At 44.5% G+C, this 25156-nt stretch overlaps 1 protein-coding gene and 1 non-coding gene across 6 annotated transcripts in view; one reads left to right on the top strand and one right to left on the bottom strand.

Moving 5' to 3' along the window:
- Positions 1-12490: 12490 nt before the first annotated feature.
- TRNAE-CUC (transfer RNA glutamic acid (anticodon CUC)) lies at positions 12491-12562 on the bottom strand. The gene has a single exon. It is a non-coding gene; the product is annotated as a tRNA-Glu (tRNA).
- Positions 12563-13413: 851 nt separating this feature from the next.
- Positions 13414-25156, top strand: part of NCOA7 (nuclear receptor coactivator 7) — a 101142-nt gene continuing 89399 nt past the window's right edge. Inside the window, exons 1-2 of one of the 5 annotated variants that reach the window (XM_054819023.1) lie at positions 13414-13451; positions 15066-15256. The gene's annotated coding sequence lies outside the window, so the exon portion shown is untranslated. Of the gene's footprint in view, positions 13452-15065; positions 15257-19562; positions 19706-19851; positions 19972-23689; positions 23837-25156 lie in introns of those variants that run through there. The other 4 variants (XM_054819025.1, XM_054819033.1, XM_054819024.1 and 1 more) reach the window with 4 other exon arrangements.

Here is a 25156-nt window from a genome sequence, read left to right on the forward strand (position 1 = left end):
TCCTCACTAAGGGCCTGTGTTTAGAAGGGGAAAACTTTAACCTAATGACATGATTAAGAGATAATTAATAATAATTGAGAGAAGGTAGTTTTTATTTCCAGTTCTGGGCTGCTAATTTACCAGTTCTCACTGAGGCAAGGGTTTGTTACTGTTTCATCTGCAAGGCCCATCTGTAGAAGGCATGTGAAGCTCTGCCCGTAAGGAGGAGCGCAAAGTCTTACAGGTCCAAAAGACACTAAAAGATTATTATGCCCAAATAACAGCCGACAAGGCTGAGGCACAGAAATGAAGTGACCACCCTTCAGACAGACAGAGACTTCATCCATTGCCAAAATGCAGCCTCAGCCCAGCGGCTCGCTCCCCATCATCCCTTTCTCCCAAATGTTAAACAAACACGTAACCCATCCTCGCCTGCATCAGCTGGTCTCCAGCCCCCAGGCGAGGAGGGATTGCGATTTGCCTGAACAGCATGCTGTCCCATGGAGAAAATGGACAAAAGAGTGGGAAGAAGGCTCTTTACTCTTGTGCTGTAAATCATGCTGGATCTTCCTTCAAGTTTTGTTATTTGGAAGGCAATTAGATATTTTTCTGTTTCAGGACATAAATGCTGCGCTGCTGTATTGGCATGTTTAGCAGCACACAGTTCAGGTACCATTTGCTTTCCATATAAGCAGTTTCAAGAATAAAGATGACATTAGTGAACTGGCAAGTAGATAAAAAGTGGGCTTTATTTACATGAAAAAGAGCAGGTTGCAACCCTACTTGACTTTAAGCTGTTAACTATTAACCTGGCCTCTAAGAGACCGGTAGGAGGTCTCCCATGCATCATATTGTGTTAAAAATGGGCAGCCACTGATTTGGTTCCACCTAAGGGCTTCAATCTGATTGATGTGCCCTAAAACATTACCATTACCATTTGTTGCCACAAATGCAACATTTTGCCTCATTCTGAAAAAAAAAAGGAGTTTGAAAAAATATTTCTAAGAGACTGATCAGATGAAAGCGTAGTTATTAGCATCTTGAAACAATGCACCATGGATGGATTTGTGCAGCCTGTGTGTTGGGGCTTGTCCCATTTTCACTCTCACAAAACAGGCCCAATTCATGGATGCTGATGTCTCCTCTCTTTTCTTGTTTTGTTGTCGTTTGGTTTGGTTTGGTTTGTTTATTTAATCTGAATCACCTGAAGGGACCAGCACATGAGGCAGGAGCTCAGCCTTCATGCCTGTTTAGTCCTGAGCTTCTGTTGGGAATGTTACCTCTCTGACAGCAGATGAAGATTTCCCAAGTGAGAAATTAATGGAGAAGCAGCATATTTCACATGTGCAGTTGGAAAGCCATCAGAGGGTAATAGCTTCTGATGGCTTTGGTTGTGGCTGTGCTAACAGGTCAGAGCTGAAGGAGTCCATGAATTTTTAAAACAGAGCAAAGGAAAGCTGTTTCCTTGGCATAACTGAGATCCAAAAGGTAGGACTTGTGGCTGTGCACGCAAGCTTACTTCGGCCTTTTTCTATCTTTATCTGCATTCAGTGATGAATGGACCTGGAGGAAGAAGAAAGTTTATAATCTATATAATTTAGGACTAGATATAGCACAGCACAAGAAAGCAAATCAGGCTGCTTGCTCAACAGTAAGCAGTTGGCTTTGACTAACTTTTCAATGGGTGGGTTTGCAACTTTAAATTCCACTTATTGAGAGGATCAAAGGAGGTTATGCAATTTCCTAGAATGTTTTTCTTAAGAGGAAAAAGCTAAAAACCAATTCTGTCACTCAGCATTAGCAGGCTCGAAACCTTAGCCCTCAGCAGTGCAAATAAAAAGCACTTAGGCTGCCGTAGCTGCGGGACTGACTGTGTCACACAGCACTGGGAGAAGATTAGCCTGGAGAGGAGACGGGCAATAGAGGCGGTGCTGCCTGTCCTCCCTTTGCTCTGATTGCAAGTGGAGGAAATCCGGCTTTAGGTATTGCCCCAGAAGAAAAACCGGCTTCTGTGGCTGAGGACTGAATGCATATAATTCAAAGCAGAATAATTGTGTCCTGGCTGCGACTACACCTGCCTGAACAACTGGCAGGAGGTGCCAGTTCATGCTGTTGCCGCCTTAGTGCGGGCCTCCAAAATGTTTGTTTGCAGCTATTCTGAAAGATGGTACTTCAATCAGGATGTCGTGAGGTACGTAAAGGGCATTTACCGAAGCCTGGGACGTGGATATTGGCAAATTCTTAGGGCTATTGTAAATGACAAATTTCTTATTCATAACAGAAAAAAGGTCACAAGCATCTTTTCATCAGAAGATACTACATCAGAAAATACTACTGAAGTGTGAAGTGACTGTTACCAGCTTTGTAGTCATCAGTCTCATTAGTCATCTGCTTCTGTAGGCACAGATAGCCTGAGAGCACACCAATGAGGACCCGATGTAATAGTCACAGGTAGTTTTGTCCAACTTTGAGAAAAGATGAAGAAATTGGTATAGCTTTGTTAACAAGCTTCATGTGCCCAGCCTCATTTGTGTGAGGCTACCGCCTGAACCTGAGTGTAATTTTACTCAATGCTGAAATTTTTACTTGTGCTCCATTCCTCTGCTTCACCATTTTACACAGTAACGTCTTGTGTTTTGGAAACTAATGTGTAGTGTAAAGGTCTCACCACAGCAACACATCTGACCATGACCAGAAATGAGAAGCAGAGGAGCACCAGGCAGGTGCTAGAAATGCTGGGATCTCAACTTGAGGGTAAACCCAAGCTTTTCTGATTTACAAATGAAACAAAATCTTGACAGATAATTATCTGAAAAGAGATATTTTGGTTCGGGTGGGGTTTTTTTTGTTGTGGGTTTTTTTCCCTCTGGTAATTGCTGCCACTGGAAGTTATAAAGTGCTATTAATGTGCAAATACAATCACTTAGTCAGCATTCAGTTGCCGAATATTTGCCATGTCCTAAGCTGGACTCCAACTATCTCTCTGGAAGGTGCAGGTCTCCCTTGTGCCCTGTGTCACCTCCGCCAGCCGTAGGCAGATGCCTGGGAAACCCAAGGTTGCTTAAGTGGCACTAAATGCGTATGGCCAGGCAACTGAATTTCTCCTTCTCTATCTTGCATCATCTCTGGAGAGACAGGATTTGAAGCTTAATAATATTTTTGCGTGATCTAATTTTTTCAAAGAATCAGCCTCCTTGTCACCTGAAGAAACAACAGAACTGTATCAAAATCATTTGAGGATAACGTGTTGTTATCATCTATCCATCTTGTAAAACTAAGTCAACACCTGCAATGGGGTCATTCAACACTGACTTCAGAATTTCTCTTAATGCTCTGGCTGCAGCAGTGGCAGTGATTATAAGATGATGTCAATATAATTTCTTTTTAAGGGGATATTTTTCTGCATTCATGGTGGAAATGCAAAGCTGAGATACATGATTTGGTGTTGTACTCTAGAAATTAAAAAAATCAAAAGCAAAAGGAAATTAATATGGGAAATAAAAGGAGATGTGGCTGGTCGGATTACTTCCATGGTCTGCAGAGGCAGATTCCTTTTTTACAGCTACAGCTGATGATATTGAATTAAAGAAAAGCTAAATGTTTTAGACGATGTTTATCTGAACAGTGCTATTACTTATTCTACAGGAAAATCCTTCTGAGGTGTTGACTTAATTTTGCTTCCCACACAGTCCATATTCAGCATTTTTTTCTTCCACAAAGGAAAGTCTTCAGGATGAAAAAAATATCTTGATGCAACATTGAAATTGTGATTGCAGTCTTCATATATGTTAAACTGCAAGACCTCCTATGGAATCAACATGCTGCTCCAGGAAGCAGTATGTTACAGGAAGATGTAAAGAAAAGTGTTTTACCTGTAAAGAATACCCATACAGAGTATTCTATATTATTGTGTGGTAGGTGAAAATCTAATAAATGACTACAAGGCAATCCATGAACTTAAAGAGAGAGAATTACGATTACTTAAAGGCCTATACTTTTTTTCTCCTTAGTTTTGATTTAACTCTGAATGCTGTATTTTTTTTTAATATATCAAGAAGCAAAGTAACTTCATTTTTCTTGGACTCCTTTGGGGAGTTTAAAACAAAACGTTACGCATTTTAGGTACACTTTTGCAAAGAGATTAACAAGATGAGGTCTTTTGTGTGTGGATAGTTCAAATAGTTTTTAATGACACTTCCCAGCTCAACACTTGGGTTTAATATACAAGCCTTAAAATAAAATAACATTGTTTCCCTCCCCACTCCCTCTCCTTCTGTTGCTTTCTGAATGTATTTTGGTGGAGGAGAAGGGAGTTTATTTTGTTTGGGTTTTCTTGGGTTTGTTTTTCTGAAGAGGCACCAGGGTGGCAAGGGGGAGCGACGGCGGGGCACGCCGGCTCCTCGGGCGTGAGGAGCATCTCCTTTCCCCTGGGCAGGCAGAGACACTTCCTCGCCTTTTCCCTCCCCTGCCCTCTTTTTGGGCAGCCATCCCACCGGGCAGCCCCCTCCCTCCTTTCCCGGCAGAAAGGAAAGGCAAAGGAGTTGCAAGGACAGCAAAAGACTGCAGTTTCACCGGGCTGTCCGGGTCTCTCTCCCCATGCCCTTTTCATTTCATTGATCACAAAGGCCGAAGTGTGTGTTTTTTGATAATTACCTCAGGTCTTCAGTCGTGATCTGCCATCACATCACCGGTGTCTGCTTCCTTCCCTCCCCCAGTTATCACAGGTCCGATACCTGCCCAGCTACAATGACGTTGTCCCTTCATTTTTTTATTGCAGTTAGCGGATAAAAATACTACAAACAGGAATCTCAAAAAAAACCCCAAACAAGCCAAAACAAATCAAAATGTTTCTTGAAACTGCTGGAAACTGACCTTCATGTGCCGCCCTGTCCTCCTTCAAGGCCTGCTAAACCCACAAGAAAGATTCCCATTAGTAAATCACTATTGGATCATTAAACCTTTTTAAGGCAGTATGCGCCTTACCAAGAGAATGAGGATTACGACACAGCAGTGGCTGCTGCCCACTGACAATCATGGGAACCGACCTCAGTCATAAATCCATGAATTATCTGGCTCACTTTGACCGGTTCTCATGCCAGAGCAGCTCCTTTGATGTGACCGTCAAAACCCAAGGATGCCCAATAGCAGTAACAATGAACAAAACAATAGAGAAGTAATAATTCAATATAAATATGTAAAACCTGCTTGCCCGTATGCCCAGCTTTTGCAGTAGGGTATTTCTGTGCCTGTGGTTGAAATTGGAGACAAAAAAGAGAAAGAGGGGTTTTTTTTTTTTCTGTGTATTACCCTTTAAGGGAAGAAATGCTGGGCATGTTACAGAGATATTTTTTAGCTACCATTGATGTGCATGACTTTTTCGGCTAAGGGAGGGCTCCCTGTTGCTTTTCAAAATCAGTCTGATGATAGTTCAGAAACAATATGCACTTAAGGACTGGTTCTGCAGAGGGACTAAGGATATTAGGCATACTCATACTATTCCACTTCAGTGGGACTATTCATATAAATAAATTATTCATGCTTTTAAGCCCCGGCAGGACCAAAACTTTAAAGGATGCATTCTCGTTTGTCTCATTTGTAAAAATATTTAGGTTGTCAAGCTCCTTGTGATTGCTTAAGCACATCAGAAGTACAACTGTTCCTTACTCTGCTTCTTGGCTGCCCACCTGTAAAGCAGGAACAGAGTTATTTAGTTTCTTGTCCTTGATCTTGTCTAATTAGACCTCAGACTCCATGGAAAAGATGTCTCGAAACTCACGTTCATCTTGTGAGCACCCCTAACTAGGGTCTGTGATCCTTACCGTAAGCCTCCAGTTAATAGAAGGTAGTGGCTGTCCCGGAGCCCAGAAGCTAGTGAGGAAGGCAAAATTCTGATGGCATAAAGGATGACATGGAAGAAAAATCCCCTTCAAATTGTATGATCAGAGAAGCAGCAGAATTTAGTAAATTACTTTTAACTATTCGGTTTTTTACTCTTAAAGCAGGATCAGCAAATTGTAATAGACAGGAGGTAAAAAGGATTTTAAGATACCTGGTTTTCAGAAGCACTGGATTACCTGTAAGCACACCAACATGATGGGAATGAATAAGCAGAGGACACTACTTCTGGGTATTACTGTGCTGAGCTGTCACAGGGGAATCACTGCTGTGCTTGGGGTGAGGTGAGTCTTGCCTGCCTGTAGGCAGATGGCTGCCCGCTCCTGCTGCCTGCAGCGTATTTATCTCACACTGCCACGAGTTACCCACTCCAAGCAGCCCAGCAACGGAGTGCAGTCACCAAGAAAGCAGAGAGGCAGGAGGGCAGTGGGCGCCTCTTCTAAACTTCTGTGTTTCTGAAGAAGCGTGGCAGTACGGCATGTTGCAGCGCGCTGTTGCGTGTTGCCTGCATTCACAGCCAGAGCCGCCGGCAGCTCCCGTCACTCCTCACTCACCAAACACAGACTTGGGGAGGTCGTGGTGGGAAGCCCAAAGGTGAGCGCTTCAGAACCAGGGTTGGCATGCACACATTGGCGTCTTGTGAGCCTTGCAGCAGGCAGGGGAGTCATGGTGATAGGAGCTTGTGCTCGTCGTCGCACGTGCTTCACACACAGCTTCAGCCCGCTTGCTTAAGGGGAGATGAGTGCAGTATGGTTGGAGGGATGAAAGCCACTCAGCGGGTTACAGCAAGATGCTCCATTTAGATTGACCTCAGGCCATTGTCCAAACAGATATGAAGCTGAGACTTTTAACCCAGCTTGGGGCAGAGGAGGAACAAACTGAAGACTCTACACTACAAAACTTCATCCTGTTCTAATTAGACAGGTAGTCTCTTACCTGAACAGAGGGGAGGACCATTCTTGTTTCTTTCATTTATTTTGCTGGATCTCTTGTGCAGAACTGCAGCTTACAAAATACCGATTATGCCATTTATGAATACAGAGTTGTCATTTACGTCAAAAAATCCCTTGCAAAGGATATGGGGCCAGTTTGGGTGCATAGCTGCTTGGCGGAAGAGCTGCAGAAGGCACCCTGCCGTGGCCACGCTCCATCAGCCGCCGTGGCCTTGCCTGGGTCACTGCTATTCCATGTTGCACGCAGCGGGCAGCACCATAAGCCAGAGCATGTGCTGTAATATCAATTTATAGTCTATTATTATTTTCCTGCTTTGGGGGGAAGCTGGCACCTCCCAGCTCCATTTTCCTGCCAGCAAGACAAAGATTAGGCACGGCATAATAACGTTGTCAATATAGTTTACTAAAATGTGATTAATCAAAAGAGCACATGGGAAACAAAGCATGGAAAAGCAGAAGGTAATGATTGACTGTAGCCACAAGGCAGTAATAAAAGGGGTCTAGAAAGCAGATTTTCAGCATGTAAGCAAAAAAGTTCAGGCATTTAAAAGGATCAGAGATTTCATAATTTCATGATCAGAGCACTTCTTAATAGGACATGGCAATTGCTCCTGTAAAAGGACTTTTTTGAAAATGGTCCTTGGACAGTATTATCTAGATCTGTGTGTGGTAATTAAATCTGCATTGGACTTTCGTTACCATCACCTTAAATAAAAAGCCTCGGTTTGGAAAAAATAATTTCTCTTAAAAAATGATGCAGAGTAAATTTTACAACTATAGTTCTGAAGGGACAGTCCTAGCAGGATTCGAAATGAGGTTGTTATGGTTGGGGTTTTTTTTAGTTTATCTCACTGTCCAGGAGGTGTTCCATATTGAATCTGTACCTAGGAAAGAGATTTACAGTTATGTTTTAAGACAGCAGTATTTTACAAAAAGGATCTTGGGGAGATAATGGTGGGGCGGGGAGGGGTGGGGGGTGGAGAAGGGATCGCGTGCCTGAAAACATCCTTCCATCTCCAGCAGTTTAAAAACACTTTGCCTTGTTTGTGTCCTTTGACTGCCGTGGTGACAACAGCACTAGTGTCTTAGCACAGACTGCTCCCATGGTCCACCAAGCTTGTGAATCAGTGCAGAAGGGAACAAAACCAGACCCTTCTTGTCTCCCTGGCCAGCTGATGCCGTGGGATCCTGCCCTGGGATGGAGAAATTCTGGTTCCCTCCTTTGCCTTAGTGCAGACTTTATGCATGATCTTCACTTCAAAATCTAGAGGTGAAAACCAGAGATGCTGCTGGCCCCTGACAGAACAGCTGTGAGGATGAACACGTCCAGAGCCACGTGGTTCTTCGTCACTCTGGTAATGGCATATGTCATCAATGTATAAATGCCACAGATAGATAGACTGAGGTGTTGAAGAATCCTTACTCCTGATAATCCCTTTGTAACTTCTCTTTTTTAAATGCTACATTAAGGCTGTTTCAAAGACAGCTTGCAAAGCTTCCATGTACAGCTTTAGACTCAAGGAAACACATTGCGCGTGATTTGGCTTAGTAACGGCTTCATCTGTACATCTTTACCAGCAAATTCAAACCCTTCATTACTTTATAGCTCATTGGAATTAAACAGACACAATGTTGACCTATGGAATTAAATCGGAAACCTTCCGAGCAGGGCCCACGCAGGGAGGCGCGGGTGAGTGGTGGCAGACACGGGACCGGGGTGCCACCTCGTGGCATGTTCAGATGATGTTTTTATCGATAAGCAGAGGATCGTTGCCCTGTAGAGGATAAACAAAAAATAAGGGATAAGCAGCCACCAGAATGTCCTGGGAACAGAATAAATCCAATGACCGCATGACTGTACGTCCTTCAGATAGAAGTGACATATAAGGGCAAGTAGAAAATATGCCTTTAGAAAAAAACCTGGGAGCTTTCATTTTTCTAAACAAAGTCATGAAAAACTTTATGTTCACTCACAGGCAAGACAAGATATAAGATTCGAAAAAAATTATGAAATTGAATTAATGTAGGGCTATAACTTAAAGAAGATAGCCAGAAAGAAAAGTTAATGCCAGATCAAGTTTGGATGCAAAAGCTCCTGTTCCTAAATTTTCCAATAAAGTATAAAAAGTAAGCGATAGGAGTCTTAACCAGAAACTCAGCCACTAGTTTAAACTGATCTGTAGTTAAGGTATTGTTTTTCTTACCTTCCTTATTTCTACTGCAGTGCACTCCCATCAACCTTCACTGTGAGATGGAAGGCAATTGGTCAAACCTTTAGGGAAGAACAGAAATGAAAGTAAAAATACTTGAGATCCAGTATCTCAGAATATATCACAGTTAGAAGCAAATTTGAGAATGCGACACTAATAATGACAATAACAATAACAATCAACCATACTGATGTTATATTTGTTTGAAATACCTCTGTTCTAGCCTGTGCAGCCACGTGTCAGATTGCTTTTGTAATGTGTTTTTGATTGTACTGCCTGCCTTTCCTCTGCAAAATAGTCCACCTTTTCTGGGGCTTCAACATTCCAGTGTCATGAGTTACTATTTAAAACAATAATAACAACAAAGACTTTAGGAGAGATGCTTCTTCCATCTGCTAAAAACAAGTACCCTGTTCCTTCCCTCCATCATGTTAATCTAAGGCCCAGGAAACAGGGAGTCAATCTTAAACCCACACTGAAGGTGAACACCTATCCTGGTGTCTTTTCAACCCAAACCAGGACACCTTTAATCACAGTGGGACCTGAAATGGTAGACTAGCAAGAAGACTGGTTTCCACTTCTTACCTGGTGGATATTTGTCCTCTGTGCAATGGCAAGTTTCAGGTCTGGCATTGGACTGAAAAGGGATTGGGAAGTCCATTGGGTAGCTTCTTCAGAGACTATGCTTCCATTCCTAGCAAAATACTGGAAACTGTACTCTTTCTTTGTGTGCAAGAGCTATTCTGGTGACTTTGCCAGGTTTTTAAAATCTCACGTATGATTATCCTTTCTCAAATGACTTTAAAGCTGGACTCATGGTGCTAAGAGCATGCAAACATACTATGAAAAAAATGGGTTAAAACTGAAGGAAATGCTTCTTTTGCTACTATTCTGTAAAACCACACCTGTACCTTTTCTAGGAGAGTAATTAACACCTGAAATTCACTTTAGCTGCTTCTAAAATGACCCATCATTTTCTGAAGTAGAAAACAGCCAACTTCTTCCACCAATTTGGTAATGCATTTCACAGAGACCGAAGAGAGACAGGGGAATCTAAGAGCCCCACACAGCTATCTCAGTGCAGCTCATGTAAACTGGTAATCATAGGGGAAAATCCAAGATGAAATAATAAAATTAGGGCTTCCAGGGCCTTAGGAGACTCACAGAGCTACTTCCCTGGCCCAGCCTGAGACCCCTGATGCGATGCTTGCCCAGCCTGCTCTTAACAACCTCCAGCCACAGGAATGCAGTAATTCCTTAGGTTACATCCCATGGTCCCAGTGCTTAGGTATTATTGGGCAGCTTTTCTTAATATCTACAGTGACGACGGCCCTTTTGACTGTTTGCTTTGTGCCTTAAAGCAAAGGTGATCCCATCCCTTTGAACCCCCTTAAAGCTTCCTTGTCATAAAAAAATATAGGGGATGACCTTGGGATTTCTCATGACATGCTCCTATCTGCGTTGGAGGGCAGCCCAGACTGCAGTACGCCTCCGGCACGCCCTGGGAAAGGCAGCCAAAGCCATTATTTCCAGTGGTGCTTTCACATCAGGGCAAAGTACTCCAGCGTAAAGCATGGCCCGACACCGTTAAGGAGTTATATGGGTGATGCAATGGCCCTGGCTTACTATTGGCAGCAGGGAGGATCCCTGCTAAAGCATAATCTGCCAGGTATGCTAGCCTCTGTTTTGCAGTGTGTCTGAGGTAACTACTATATTAATTTATTACCAATATTTCTTGTTTTACCTGCAGCAGTGTATTGGGTCTGGATGGGATGGAGTTAACTTCCCCTGTAGCAGCCCTCATAGTGCTGTGCTGTGTATTTGTAGCTAGAGGGGTGTTGGTAACACACCCGTGCTTTGGCTACTGCTGAGCAGTGCTGTCTTTCCAACATTCCCCCCTCCAAAGGCCAATCTGCTGTGGAGGGGCAAGCATTTGGAGGGGACACAGCCGGGACAGATGACCCAACCTGACCAAAGAGAATATTCCATACCATATGGCAGTCATGCTAAGCAATAAAAGCTAAGAGAAGGGGAGACAGATGCATTATGACATTAGTTATTAAGGCGTTTGTCTTCCAAAGCAACTGCTACATGGGGCCCTGCTTCCCAGGAAGTGGCTGGACATAGCCTGCTGATGCGAAGTAGAGAATAACTCTTCCTTTTTTGCTTTGCTTCCATGCACGGCCATTGCTTTCTTTCATTAAACTGCCTTCATCTCAGCCTATGAGGTTTTTATCTTATTTTCTCCCCCTGTCCTGCTGAGGAGGGGGAGTGAGAGAGCGGCTGGGTGGCAGCTGGTGGCCAGCCAAGGTCAGCCCACCACAGGCAAGGCACCACTCCAACATGAAAGGAGAGGTCTTCCCACTGCCTACTCTCTCACCCCACAAATCAGGGGCGGGGGTGAGAGGTGGGGGAACTAATGAGGGGAAAAAGAGCTGCTCTTGCTGGAGCCCTGGATGCAGGTTTGAGTGCGCAGGTGATGTGCTCTGCTATGGGACAGAGCTGGTGGCTGCTGGGGAGCTCTGGGAGGAGGGGGGGAGGTACCCCACTGCTGCAGAACCAGAAGAGGCTTTACTCTGTTCTCATCACCTCTCTCCTCCTCACCTTCCAAGGCACCTGCACCATTTTTAGGAGCTGAGAAGGTGTGCTGGGGCCTTCCTTGCGGGAGGCAGTGAGACATGCTAATGACAGGCAGGTATTAAAACTCCCTTTGCCGTCCCCGTTTATGTCTTTCCACCTCCCAAAGAATTAATGGGATCTTGCTTGTCCCCCTAACAACTCTGCATGGTGAGGGCTGTGCAAATATACTGCGAAGAGACAGTCTGTTCCTCAGGTGAGGAGACACTATGGAGCACTGCAGCCCCTCTCCTGCCAGGCGAGTCACCTTCCTTCTGTGGGGGAGGCGGCACTGGTTCGGAGAGGCGTGCACAGCAGGGACAGCTAAGGGGGTCCCTGCTGCCATGGCCCAAGGATTCACGATGGCACCAAGTGACCCTTTATATGTGGGGGGAAAGGTGTGGAAACACCCTTAGCTGTCAGACCCACAAAAAAAAAAAAAAAAAGTATTTCTAAGTGCTGGCCAACAGCCCTGCCTGTGCCTCTCTATGCAGACATTGCTCAGCAGTCCTCTGCTGACTTCTACAAACCCTGTGGGTGGGCATGGAGTGTCCACAGGCAGTTTTGTGAAGGGAAGACTTCCAGACAGATGCTGCACCTCAGCCGGCTTCCGCTGCCTGCCGGCACCTACACAGGGAGGTGAGGCTTTGCACACTCCCTTTGTGCACGACTCCAAACTGCCAAGTGCCTCTTAAAACTCGCTGCTAGGCAGCAACGCCGACGCCTCGGGCTCGCACAGCAGCTGACCGGCTGTCCCCTAAATTGTATAAACCAGGAGAGGGTCGGAGAAAACCCCAAAAAGCAAAAGAGTGGGGGGCGTGCTCAGAAAAATTTAGTTTCCCTGACCGGGAATCGAACCCGGGCCGCGGCGGTGAGAGCGCCGAATCCTAACCACTAGACCACCAGGGATCTGTATGTGTATTGCACGCCCTTCCTCAAGAGCTAACTCACATGACCACATCACACTCCCCCACCGCCTTGCTGGTTTCTCTTCTTTGTGCTCCCCCCTTCCGGGCAGTACTAAGTCCCCGAGGCAGCTGTGTGTAGGCAGGGACGTTCCATTCCACCCTACGGAAGGGGGGGTGGGGGGCTGCGGGGTGGGGAGGAGAGCAGGCGCCTCAGGCAGGATGGCGGTGGGAGGCCGGGCTGGACACAGTCTCCGGCCTTGTCGGTCCGGCAATGGAGCGCGAGCAAGCGTCCCCCGCACAGCGCTACGGCCAAGAACTGCGCGGCCGGGGCAGAAGGCGAGTCGTCAGGAGGAAGGCGCCGTAGCGCGGGGCGGACAGGGTCTCCCTCCTCCCGCCGGGGTCCCTCCCGCCGCCCCAGGCCGCTGGCTGGATGGCAGCCTCTGACGGGAGCGGGGCCGAGCGGGATTATTTTTCCTCGTTTCGCGTTGCCTGTTCGCAATAGTGTCTCTACGGGGCGTTGCTGTAACATCTTCGGGCAGGACCTCCTCAGTCAAGCGCTCTGCGCTGTGAACCCCGGCCGACAGCTCCCGGGAGAGGAGGAGCGTGAGTGCTGGTGGTGCTTCCCTCCCCCTGTCTTAATTGCTCTTCAGGCGGGCTGTGGATACAAAAAGACCACAGCTTCTCCGGTTTTTGGTCTGTAGGGGAGAGCTTATTAGAAGGTCTACTTCGAGTGGAAGTCTGTGGTGGCACAGAGGGAAAACAGATTGTCAGTTCACTTGTGCTTGCAGTGCCTTCTTACACGATAGATATGAATGTGTGACTTTGCTTTTTTTTGGTAAGGTTTCTATGAAAGGAGTGAAAACTCTGGCATCAATGCAGCTGACATCTGCGTAAGTGCTTTTTCTTCTGGCATGTTGATTTCATGAACAAAGTAGATCTGCAAGCTGTACTAGCAAAAGTAATTTTCCCTCTTTAAGCAGCATCCATAATATAAGAGGGTTTGCTCTACGCAAGCAAATTTCTCTGGTTCTCAAACCCTCTGCCTCTGAAATGCATTATGTAAGAAACCTTTTCCATGTTAAGATAGATAAGCTTCAGGCTATATGCTTGTGGACTCTGCAAATATGCATTAGCTTATCTTTAAAAGCTTTAGAGTCTGAAAACAAACTTACAGAGACCACTTTCCCCAGGGATGTACTCGGGGGGTTGGGTGTTTGGTTTCTGTCTCACCAGAGTCCCTGTTCAGCCAATGGCTCATTTCATACCAAACCCTTCACAGTAGCAGGCTTAAACAAAATGTGTTGATTGTGGTGGAGCTTTCTTTTGTCCAAATTGAGCAATTTTACTGTACAGTGAAGTAGATAACTTATAAAATTACAGGTTGCAATCAGGCCCTGTTAGATAGTCTGATGTCTTACACACCGCAGGAACTGCATTTCACATATGTATAGCGATAGCAGCTTCTTTGGTTAAGACCAAGGCATGTCAGGCCTTGAGGAGACAAGGCTGTGGAGCGCTCGAGGCAGAGCACAGCTCAGACTGAGGTGCCACTGCAAAGATGGGTTCATCCTTAGGTGAGAGAGGTCACCTGGTCTCAGCAGGTAATCTGTGCCTCTTGTTGAATGAAGAGAAAGGCAAAGTGGGACCTGGTTTCCTGCAACTCAGGATGTGCAGGGAACACGAACCAAATTTTAAGGTAGTTCTATACTGCAGGAACTGACCTAGCTTTAAAGGAGTTTGTATGCCTCACTGGGTCTGCAGTGTCATGGTTAAAAGTATAGGCTTCCCCACCCTAGGTGCTTCTCAGGTGGGTTTTGGAGGGGTACTGATTTCTGTGCTTCTGTGGCTGTGATGCTAGCAGCACTTGAGACAGCTAGGTTAAAACTAGGGTAGGTCCACATCAGCTGCATTTGCGGTATTGAAGATGTGTGTTACGAAAGGGTCGTTGCCACTGTTTGTTCTTAGAGTGCTTCTGTTGTGTGACACCTCAGAGTAAGGCAGGGGTGAGCCCCCTGATTCTTAAGCTGCCTGAGTGACAGACAAAATATTCCCCTGGACAATTTCAGAAAAGTAGCTGAGCCTATGAAAGATGGGATATCATGGCTGATGACAGGCGAACATGTTTTATCCATGCCTTAGGAAACTGTTAGATGTAGAAACAAATAATTCTTGCTGTGTTATGCTTGAAAATTAGCACGTTATTTTCAAGATTTTTAATATGTCATACTAAATTGCTTTTGAGCAGTGAAAGGATTGTTGATGACAGCTGTAAGAGTAGTGAAAACTCTCATGTATGTACTAGAGAAATTTTAATGAAATAAGAAATCTTTTCCTGGATGTGCACCCAAGTTGTGGGGGACGGGGGCTGACCACTAGACCATCAGGAAAGTAGCATTGAGAGTCATATGCTGTCTAGTTATTTTTAGAAATAGCTTTCTTTTCTGTACAAGTCATGTGCACTGACAAAAGATTATGCCTTTTCTCTGGCTTCCTGTACCCAATAGAGAAATGCATCAGTGAAACTGTCAGCGATTCAGCCTCCTGCCAGCACAGAAGCAGCCAGTGCCTGTGCCTGCACCCCTGCGATGCTAGCTGGAGAAGAATGATCTTCCCAAAAGCGCCAGGGAAGGAATGTCAGAGGCCGATGTTTCTTTTCACTTAACACAACGGAACAGCGGTGTGTCAATAAAGCCAAGTGAGTAACGTTCAATGTTAGAGGTATTGTATCCCACCTTTCAGAGTTTGGTATGCACAGCTGAATTTTGGACCTGAAAAATTGGAGCAATTACTTTAAATGCAAGCTGTAAAGCAGCATGCAATTAACTTGTCTGTTCCATATGAATATATTACGTATTATTACTACTTTAATTTGCCATGTTAATTGATGTGTGACAGTAGGCTTACTATGTAAAAATGAGTAAGAATAACATTGAAGTAATGTGCTAATTTACTGAAAGTATATTATTTGGGAATGTTTCCACTATATATAATGGTAAGTACAAATTGTCTTTGGTACCTGTGGTACATGCTTCAGCAGTAGGGAAAATCCTTGATTTGCACAGAAGATATTTACAGCTATGTGCTACGTATGCATTTATCACTCTCTTTTCTCAACTGTGAATTTGATCTGGAAAGTCTTGACATCAGCTTTTCTTCTTTAAGTTAGCCTGAATTAAAATGCACATCATCTCAGTTTCAGGGAGGTAGAGAGGGGAGGGAAGGAAAAGATGATGCACAGTCTTTTGCCATTTTACTTTTAATTTCCATGTATGATCAGAATAGTTACTTAACTGTTAGATTACAGTGCTTTTTTTGGGGAAAAGTACTATTGTAGTTTATATTTCTTCTATCTATTTTCACCATGATAGTGTTTTTATGGAAATAATCTAAGGAAAATCTCAAAAGGCATTGTCCAAATGTTACAGCAGTTCTGATACTCCTAGCTCCAAGATCATCCAAGCTGTACAGTGACTTGCTCTATCTTCTTGTAGTTTAATTTAAATAGAGCTAGGGGGCAGTCTGTGAGAATTTGCAGTGTCATGTCTTAATACTGTGCAGACTAGTCATTTACTGTTTACAGAAAATATTTTAAAGATCCTGAAGAAAAATGGGGCAGTAACTCATCAGCAATATTTTTCTAAATACTTTTACAAGTTCTTGTATTGTTTTCCTTGATCTTCCATTTTTTCCCTGACACTGTATTTGATCCAGAAAAACCTGTGTCAGCTTTTTTTCTCTTAGCCTGTGTTAAAATGCACATGATTCTGGGGTTTGGGATAAGGTGTGGCAGTGAGGTGCTTCATCCAGTGTCCCACTGAGCTCAACAACCTTACTTGAAACAAATATGACCTTTTTTTACCATGTCCTCATGTATCTCAGCAAACTCCTTTTCTTTTACAGTCTTTCTTCTGCAGAGCATTTTGGAAGCAACTTCTGGTTTGCTCTACTAGACAGTAGAAACGGGTGCACAGAATCAGTTATGAGGGGAGAACTTCTTATAAAAGTTCCAAGCTCTGGTCTCTTTCATTTTTGTGAAACTTGTAGAAATTTTCAATACCTCTGTTAAATTGAGTTATATTTAGACAATCAATTCAATGTTACAGGGTTAGTTAGGGACACTCAGAAAATTCATCATTACATAAACTAAAGAAACCAGGCTAAAAATAGCAATGTATTATTACAGAAGTCAACCTCCAGTGCATGGTAGGATCAAGCAGAGCCTCAATTATGCATAAAAGTCTGCCTGTATGAAACCTATTTTGTGACTCCTTCATGGTGAATAATTGTAAGAGTAATTGGGAAAAGCAGGATGACTGCTAATGGAAAAAGACGAGATTGGGGCCACCTTTATTTTTATACCTTTTCAAAACTGGACCGTCATGGTATTCAAGTTCATCAGTGTAATTCTTTATGGCAGATTGTCTTTCTTAAATAAATGAGCTGTAAGCTAACAGTTCCAGATGTTAAAAAAAATTTACATAAACCACACATGAGCAATACAATATTTTTTTCTGATATTAGTGTAGGCTGATCTGAATGCAGGCCACAACCATACTGTACCTGTGACAATTTTTCCTTTGTAATGTATGCAGCTCTATTAATATACAGTGAAGTTTGTATTGTGGAAGATCAAAACCCATTCAAACATTGTACTTAAGTATCCCAAGTCTATTCTGTCTTCCATGTATTATTATGCATGTGAGTTTGTGTGAGAAATCCTTTTCTAGGGTAAAAATTCACAACTTGGAAGTGATTAAAATAGCAAACTTGTATTTTATCTCCATCAAAATAGTGCAATCAGTGATAAAATAAATTTGCCCAATCCTGAAATGAATGTGACATGAATTTAAGATTTTCTTGTGCACAGATATTCTAAGCATTGATATCACAAAGACAACTAAAATATGTTAGATCATTTGTATTCAAATGAATGCCATGGAACATATTGCCATGGGAAAGAGCAAACCACTCAGACTGTCTTCTATGCTGTAGGAAGCCCAAAACTAAATTTTATTTCAAAGTTGATGTGTGTATCTCTCTGTCATGTTCATTGCTGTAACAGGTAGTCAGGCATTACCTCTTACTTCCAGACTCAGTAAAATAAAATGGTATATTACATCCCACTCACGCATTTTCTTCCAACGACATGAACTGCGCATTGAGCTCCAGGCAATGACCCACAGCGTCGTAACCAGAACTTGCATGATGCTTCTGTTCCAGTCCTAGCCTGCTTATTCTGCTGCTCTGACAGGAGTTTGAGTGATTTCTGCCCCATGCCAGTAGGCTAGAATATATATTTGAAATGCTTGGGGCAATGTAAATACTGTAGAAACTCTCTACTTTCTTTGCTATATGGAATCTATGCATTGTCCTCATAGAGCTTTCTACACAGTACAGTAGAGGTGACCATGCTTGGAATGATGATGGACAGTGAATTGGTACATTAGGACAGTGACAACTTTTCCTGGAGCTAAAATAAGGTCATTGTCATTATGCTGCAAGTTCAGCTAAGACAGAAGGAGAGTTTTCACCGCTTTGGTGGATAGGGCTGTGCATCTTGCGATTTGGCAAAAAAAGTCAGGTAATGGTACTATTTTAGGTCTGAAGTTTTCTTCCTCTTTTTCCCCCCAATTTTTGTTATCTCAGCAGATCCAGAGAGTAAGGGAGAGCAGGGTCCCGTTCTTCTGTGCTCTGCTACAGAACCCTTGTGCCAGTGAGGTCTTTGAGATTTTAACCAATGTAACTTTAGGTTTGCCCATCTTTTGCCTGGGTAATAATATAGATATAAGATGTAATAACTGCAGTATGCTATCAAAATGTATCCTCTAAGCAGGAGATTATGTTTTAAAGAAAATATATGTCTTGTAAAATAAACTGTTTTGGAGGAAAAAAAAACCAACAAACCAAACAAAGCAGATGCAAACCAATTTTAGCTGGAAGTACAGCAGCAAGTTTAGTGGAGGAGTTGATACAGTTACTGTCCCAGTACTGACACTGAGTGGTAGAAAGATACGCTGCGGGTAGGGTAATGGTAGTGGGGGGACATGGCCGCATGCCCATATTAGAGTTGCATTAAGTCCTGGAACTGGCAATACGGTTTTGAAATGGATCGTTAAGCAGCTGTTAGGTTAAAAAATAGGCTGTTGACAGATACCTCTCTTACTTAAAATTAAAACTTGCTGGATTTGTAACATTATAACTACTAAGGAAAAGGATTCTTATCCTGAGACACCTGCACACCACTCGCTATTTTATTTTTGCACGTTCTTTTAGCATGTGTATGTATGCATTTTGTGGTTTTATTTATGCAGGTACCTGCCTATCTTCAGGCTTTTGAACTGCAGAATAGGGGATTTAATGGTGTTACAATACTGTAGGCCTCTTCCTGAGCTTTCCAGTCTTTCAGAGCTTGTTACCGGCGGGAATGGGAAGCTAAATCTCGTTTAGGCTAGCTACAAACATCTAGAAGGGTTACCTGGAGTTATCTCAGGGAAGGGAATGGAGTCTCTGGTAACTATAGCGGGTTTTGGGGGTTGGGTGAAGAAACCTGCGCGTTGGCAGTGTGGAAACAGCAGATAAAGTTTGCAGGCTTTTCAGTTTCCCATGGATCTAAAGGCTTTGGTTAACCTCAATTTCCAAAATTGGTTGTTTTGTTTTAGTATTGCCCTTGAGAGAATTCCTCTCCGGAGGCAGAGCCCGGTGGGCGCTTGGGCTTTATGAAGAGATACGCCACACTCGGCTGGTTTTGTCCCCAAAGACAGATCCCTTTCCCCAGCACAGGGCTTGTCGGTACCGCGGCGGGCGGGCGGGTGGGTGCAGAGGCCCGTGAAGCGGCTCGGGTAGAGCGCGCCCTTCTCTCGCCCGCCCAGTGCTCCGGTACGGGCCCGCTCCCGGAGCGTCCAGCTGCAGCCCGCCGGCTGCGGAGCGACCGTCATCTGCGGGGGCCGGGGCGGGGCCGAGCGGGAGGCGGAATCGCCGGGGCGGAGCCGCGGGCCGTGCCGTGGGGGAGCGGCGGGGCCGGCGCTGCTCTGGCCGAGCGGGGAGCGCTGCAGCCGGCGCTCCCGCAGCGACCTCCTGCCGCCGCTCGGCAGCGGGGCCTGGGCGCAGCGCCGCGGGGCCGCCATGCCGCCCGCCCGCCCTGCAGGTGCGCGCCGCGGGGGAGGGCGCGTTATTTTCCTGTTTACGCCGTGCCGAGGGAGGGCGGGGGGTGGGCGAGCGAGCGCGCGCGTCTGCTCGGCCACGGCCTTGTTCCCTGGCGGGGGTCGGCGGGGCGGGGCCGGGCCGGGAGGTGAGCCGAGCCGAGCCGAGCCCCGGCGGGGCGGGGTCTGGTGCGGCCGGTGTTGTGGTACCGGAGGATCTGTTTGCCTGCTCGCTTGTTTACAGAGCCAGCCCGTCATCGCAGCGCGGGAGGTGAGGGGCGGCCCCGCGGTGGCGATGTGTTTCCCCCGGTGCGTGTGTGGCCGGGCTGCGCGGGGCGGCTGCGGGGACCAGCCCGCTCAGCGGCGGCTCTGGGCGGACCCGGCCGGCGGTGCTATTCCTGTCAGCCCCGGCTTTCGCCTCTGCTGTCGCCTTTAACCAGCCGATACAGATGAGCGGATTGCTTTGTTGGCTTTCACGGCTTCACACCGTAGTTGTTTCCTCCCTCCCCAGATCTTGGATGACTTACTGGAATGTTCCAGGCTGTCTCTCTCTAAATTTATAGTCTCAGGTTGTCATGATTAAGAAGTGCTGCCGGGTGCCAAAGGTGTGTTAGTAACTGATTTTTGTCTGTTAATCTGTGCAACGGACTTTCCTCCCTGTACCTCATCGTACACTACTTCAGAGTTGTTTTTTCGGGCTGGAGGGGCTTTCCTGTGTGCTGGTGATGTGTTTGCAGTATTATGGTGCTAAAGGATGCAGTAACTGTTTGTCCTCTAGGTGATGGAATAAGATGATGAACACCTCTATACTCAATAACAGGCTTTTACCATGTGTTTACTTTACATGCCACAATTATTGTTCTCTCTCCAAGTAGTCATGCATTTCTTGTATTAATGCATAATGATGGACTTTTAAGATGGGTAGGTGCCCATTAATCGATTATGGTTTGCCTCAAATGCTGTGACCCAGACTAAGGGCCTGTGTTTGGATGGTACGTAAAATGCATGTTGATGAACTCTGCCAGCATATTGTATCAGCAAATGTTTACATAGTGTGGAAATCATGTTTTGCTAACGTTGTTATTTTGGATGTGTATGTATACACACGCAGGCTTCAGAAAATTAATGGAGAAGGCAATAGAAAATGCCAAGAAAAGTATGCATGCATATATACTATATGAATGAAAATTGCTTTATCAGGATTATATATCTTTAAATGTAAGTGGTAGTTAAATATATGTAAGTTCTAGTGCATTTTAGACTGCTTTCTCTTTCATTCTTTTACTTGTAAAATGTCCATAAATAGACACAAAATATTTTAAGGATCTAAACAGGCAAGCAATGTTGGTCCTGTGAAGAGTTGTGCTAAAGCTGATAGGACTGCTTGTAGACAAAAAGCTGTTGATGGCTTTCCCTCCCCCCCTTTTTTAATTTTTTTTTTTTTTAATAATCAAAATCTTGGGCTTGGAAGGAAATTCTGTACTTCAGTTAAATTCAGTACCTTTTTTTTTCTTGTTGTGTGTTATGTTATGAAAAGGAAACACTTCTAGAAAACCTGATTTGTCTAAGTCAGTTGTGAGGCACAATCTCTGAGTCTCGCTCCTTGCCTTTGCCCAGTGTCCTGTTCTCGCTTCACCAGCAGCCACGCTCCTGCCTGGATTCATCAGGTCTACTGCCGAAATGATAAGTGATTGCCTTTGAAGTGACTTAGAATTGTTTGGAACAGTCGTTGTCTCATTGTATAGGAATATGGCTTTGTTGCTTTGTGTATCCAGGATTTTGAAAGAGAAGAGTAAAACTGGCTGGGGATTGGCTTTAGTGAGTATTTGGCTAGCTTACAGTCCTGACTTCAGTGGACGGCTTGCAGATCCCTTACAGTGTCAGGGAATAAGTCCCTCAATTTATTGGACTGTGATTTGGGTTAGAAAATAACACTTCTTCAAAAAGGTTAGTAACAAAATTGTGAGAATCCTATAGATGGGTGCTGCAGCCAGAGTGGCTCCCTGCAGTCGCCCATCTGGGTGAGTGTTTCAAAGGTGGGAAATTAGCGTGAGCTTCTGGAGCATGATCTGGCACAAGAATTTGCTGCTCCAGGCAGCTGGAGATGTTCACAAACAATAGTTATGTTGGAAATGAGGGACAAAGGACTCAGTTTCCTTTTGCTTTCCAACAGGCATTGCAGGAAAGCTGGAACCATAACCAGCACCAAGAAAAATGGTAAAACTTCCTTTTTGGCACCTGTTTTGTGCTCTCTGTGTCTCTGCAGGTGGCGGATGCAGCAGCAGGCAGTGGTCCTCAGCTCTACTGGCGAGGCGAATTTAGTGTCATCACCCAAGAAGCAGCAGACTGACAAATCTCTTCCTCCTAGTGATCAATAAGTCAAAAAAGTCTAAGGCTTTATGGGTGCAGCTCTTGTAGTGAGGTATCCACTCAATGGTGTAGTTATTGATGGTGGGGATGGCTGCCTGCCATGGAGTTCGTGGTTTCTTGCTACCTGCTGCGAGGGAGCTGGGCCTCAGGATCTGCACCCTCGGGGAGAAAAATGCACGAGTCATGCTGCTGCTGCCGTGGGTTTGTCCTGGGGGTTAAGATTGCTTTCCCAAAAAGAGGAAACCTAACGCTATGGTTGAGGAGAGAAGTCAACATTAAGAGGACGAAAAGGAGGGTAGGAGAAACAAGTTTTCAGATTTTTATTTTTTTTTTTATTAATCTGACTGGTTTCTTTATTCCCATGTCATTTTTCCTAACCCAGTTCATGAAATAGTGAAGCAGTGACAAAATTCACAGCAAGCTAGAGGAATTATATTCCCCCCCACAAACATAATGTTTCGGATTGATACATTAAACACATATACTGGAGTAGTCTCTCTTTTTCATCTTTTCATTGCAAACCCTTCTGATTGTAGGCAGAAGGCTATACTACTTTGTTCTTGATCAAAATGTCAGGCAGATGTGAGCAGCTGTGCCACTGCTGGAAGGTGTCTATTATGAACTGTTTGTTCAGTTTTGGGGTGGGCAGTGTGCTATATCGGGGCAGGGGCCTGTGGTTGTGTATCTTCAGTCTCTCCTCTGCTTGCCTGCAAGGGCAGAGTGCAGGCAGGCTTCGTGGGGTCTGCCAGTGCTTCCCGATGGGTTGCAGTGCAGAAGGTAGCAGTAAGTACCAAGAAAGGTGAATTACTCTAGGTGCAATGCTTTGGTCTTGGACCTGTGCTGCTCCCAATCTCTGACCAAGCTTGGAGAAATAGTACCAGTACTTCAGCTTGGTACCGTATAGCATCCTAGTGACATGCCTGTACTTAGCTGAGACTTAATGACTTGTCATGGAACCACAGCTTATCCTTTTGGAAGACTTCTGGCTTAGATTTGGAGCTCTCAATGTAGAGTACTCGTTGTAATCTTAATAAGCCTTTCTGATTGCTATTCGTCTTGTTTTTAAGATGCGAGCTGTGCTTTCAGTTGCATGCCTCAAATTCCATGTGTTGTGTGGTCCTATGGCCTTGACAGCTAGATGAAGCTGTTCCCTGCTCTCAGTTATTCTGTCCCCTGTAGTACTCATGTGTTGTAATTAAGCTTTAGGTCTCCTGTTTGATAACCTACATGTAGATCCCACGGAGATGCCATTTTTTTTCTTTTGTTGCCTTTGTTATGGCTAATCTGTATGTTTTATGGGGTTTCTTTTCAGTATCCTTTCTGAAATGCAGGCTCTGTGCCTACCCATCATATTTAAGTAATGGTAATATCAACCTGGTTTACAGGAACAGAAAACATTGGAGCTGAGTAGGGAAGTTTATACCTGTTTATACAGGCAAGATTTGTGTTTACCTTTTGGTTACAGTGTCAAATTAGGATTGTTTATGTTTCATTCTCTATCTGCTTAGCAGGATTTAAAAGCCTTTTATTAATAGCTACCAGTGTCTAGAAAGGAAATTTTCTTATAGTAGTCTCACCCATTAGTGACTAATTGGGATCTTCCCATGGTGTTTCTGTAGATACCTGAGCCATTTCCCCAAAATCGAAGACCCCCCAGGCAGACAAAGAGCTGTCCCAGTGCACCAGTTAGAGGAAATAACTTTATTTTGCAGAAGTTCACAGTGAGAGTTACTGCTGCCTTGAACTCGACATTATCTTAAGAAAAGGTAATTTATTCCCTGACTCATTTTTCAAGTAAATTTAACCTTTTCTGACAGTGCTCTCTCTATCTACCACTACTCCTGTCTGATTTTTTTCTGCTTTCCATCCCACATGCCATCTGTCTTATTTTCTGGTTTGTTTTCTTTTGAAATACTCTAAGCTAATGCAGCAGATAAAAAAAGAAGTATGGGTATTTCTGAACCATCGCTGATGGTTCTGAGGGGAAGAGATGTGGATGATGACCTGCCGGGTCAGGTGATGCTGTGGTTGCAGAAACTAATTGGGATCTGCCTAGGTTGTTACATGAAGGGCATGCTACAAGGAACAACGGTATCATCAGTGGCTCAGCAGTGCTCGCATGCTGTGTCAATAGTCGCTGTGCACAAATAACGTAGTAGGTAGCACTAGTCTGTTGCTGTAGTTAACTGTCTGGTGGTCAAGTAATGCCCTAGTCTGTTGGCAAGGGCTTTATTTCACCATCAGCTTAAGTAGCTGCATTTCTATAATGCTTTTAAGTAGCTACACTGATGCTAAAGACCTGGGCACTTCCGATAAAGCTGGGTATAATACTGTATGCAGGTTTTGGTAGCTGTACGAAACTCAGCAAAGCTTTGTAGGCCAGAGAGTGGCTTGAGTTTTCCTTCACGCTTTCTCACAAAGGTTCAGATAATTCAGAGAAGCATTGAAGAATATAATAAAGTAATTTTACACATTAAGATTATTTGTGTGATATTTAGAATATATATTAAAAAGAAATTCTTCCCTCGTAACTTATAAGCAATGTTTGATTTTTTTTTTTTTTTGTACTCACTTTTTTCCCCGTCCTGGTTGCCAATCAAACCTGTTGCAGTGAAACTGCTGAAGACTGATGGCTAAAGCTAGCAGCTGTGATAACCCATGATGTAAAATCCAGGCAATTCCATCTGTCCTGGCTCCAAAAACTTCTGAAATGCAAGTGTTGTCTGGTAGATGCGTGGTGTGAGTGGTGATATCCTGGTGACAATGGTGGAGAACCAAGGAGATAAAACTTTGACTCTTATTTTGTTAGGGAACAGTGTGCTGAAAAGTGTCCAGGTATGTGGGGAAAGATTGACTTTGCTCGCTGTAAGCCAGTCACTTGTGCAGATATGGCCCAAATGATAAACAGCTATGCAACGATGAACAGGAAAGCCCCCTTGCCACCCAGCTGCATGGGGTCAAGTAGCAAGCAGTCTGACTAGTCATCAGAGCACTTAGGAGGTGAATTGAGAACCACAAAGGAATGACAAGGGTGGCTTTCTACCAGTGCGGGTGAGTCATTCTCCAGCCCTTGTGCTTAGGTATCA

This window comes from Grus americana, chromosome 3 (assembly GCF_028858705.1).
Source record: "Grus americana isolate bGruAme1 chromosome 3, bGruAme1.mat, whole genome shotgun sequence".
NCBI classification, from domain to species: Eukaryota; Metazoa; Chordata; class Aves; order Gruiformes; family Gruidae; genus Grus; species Grus americana.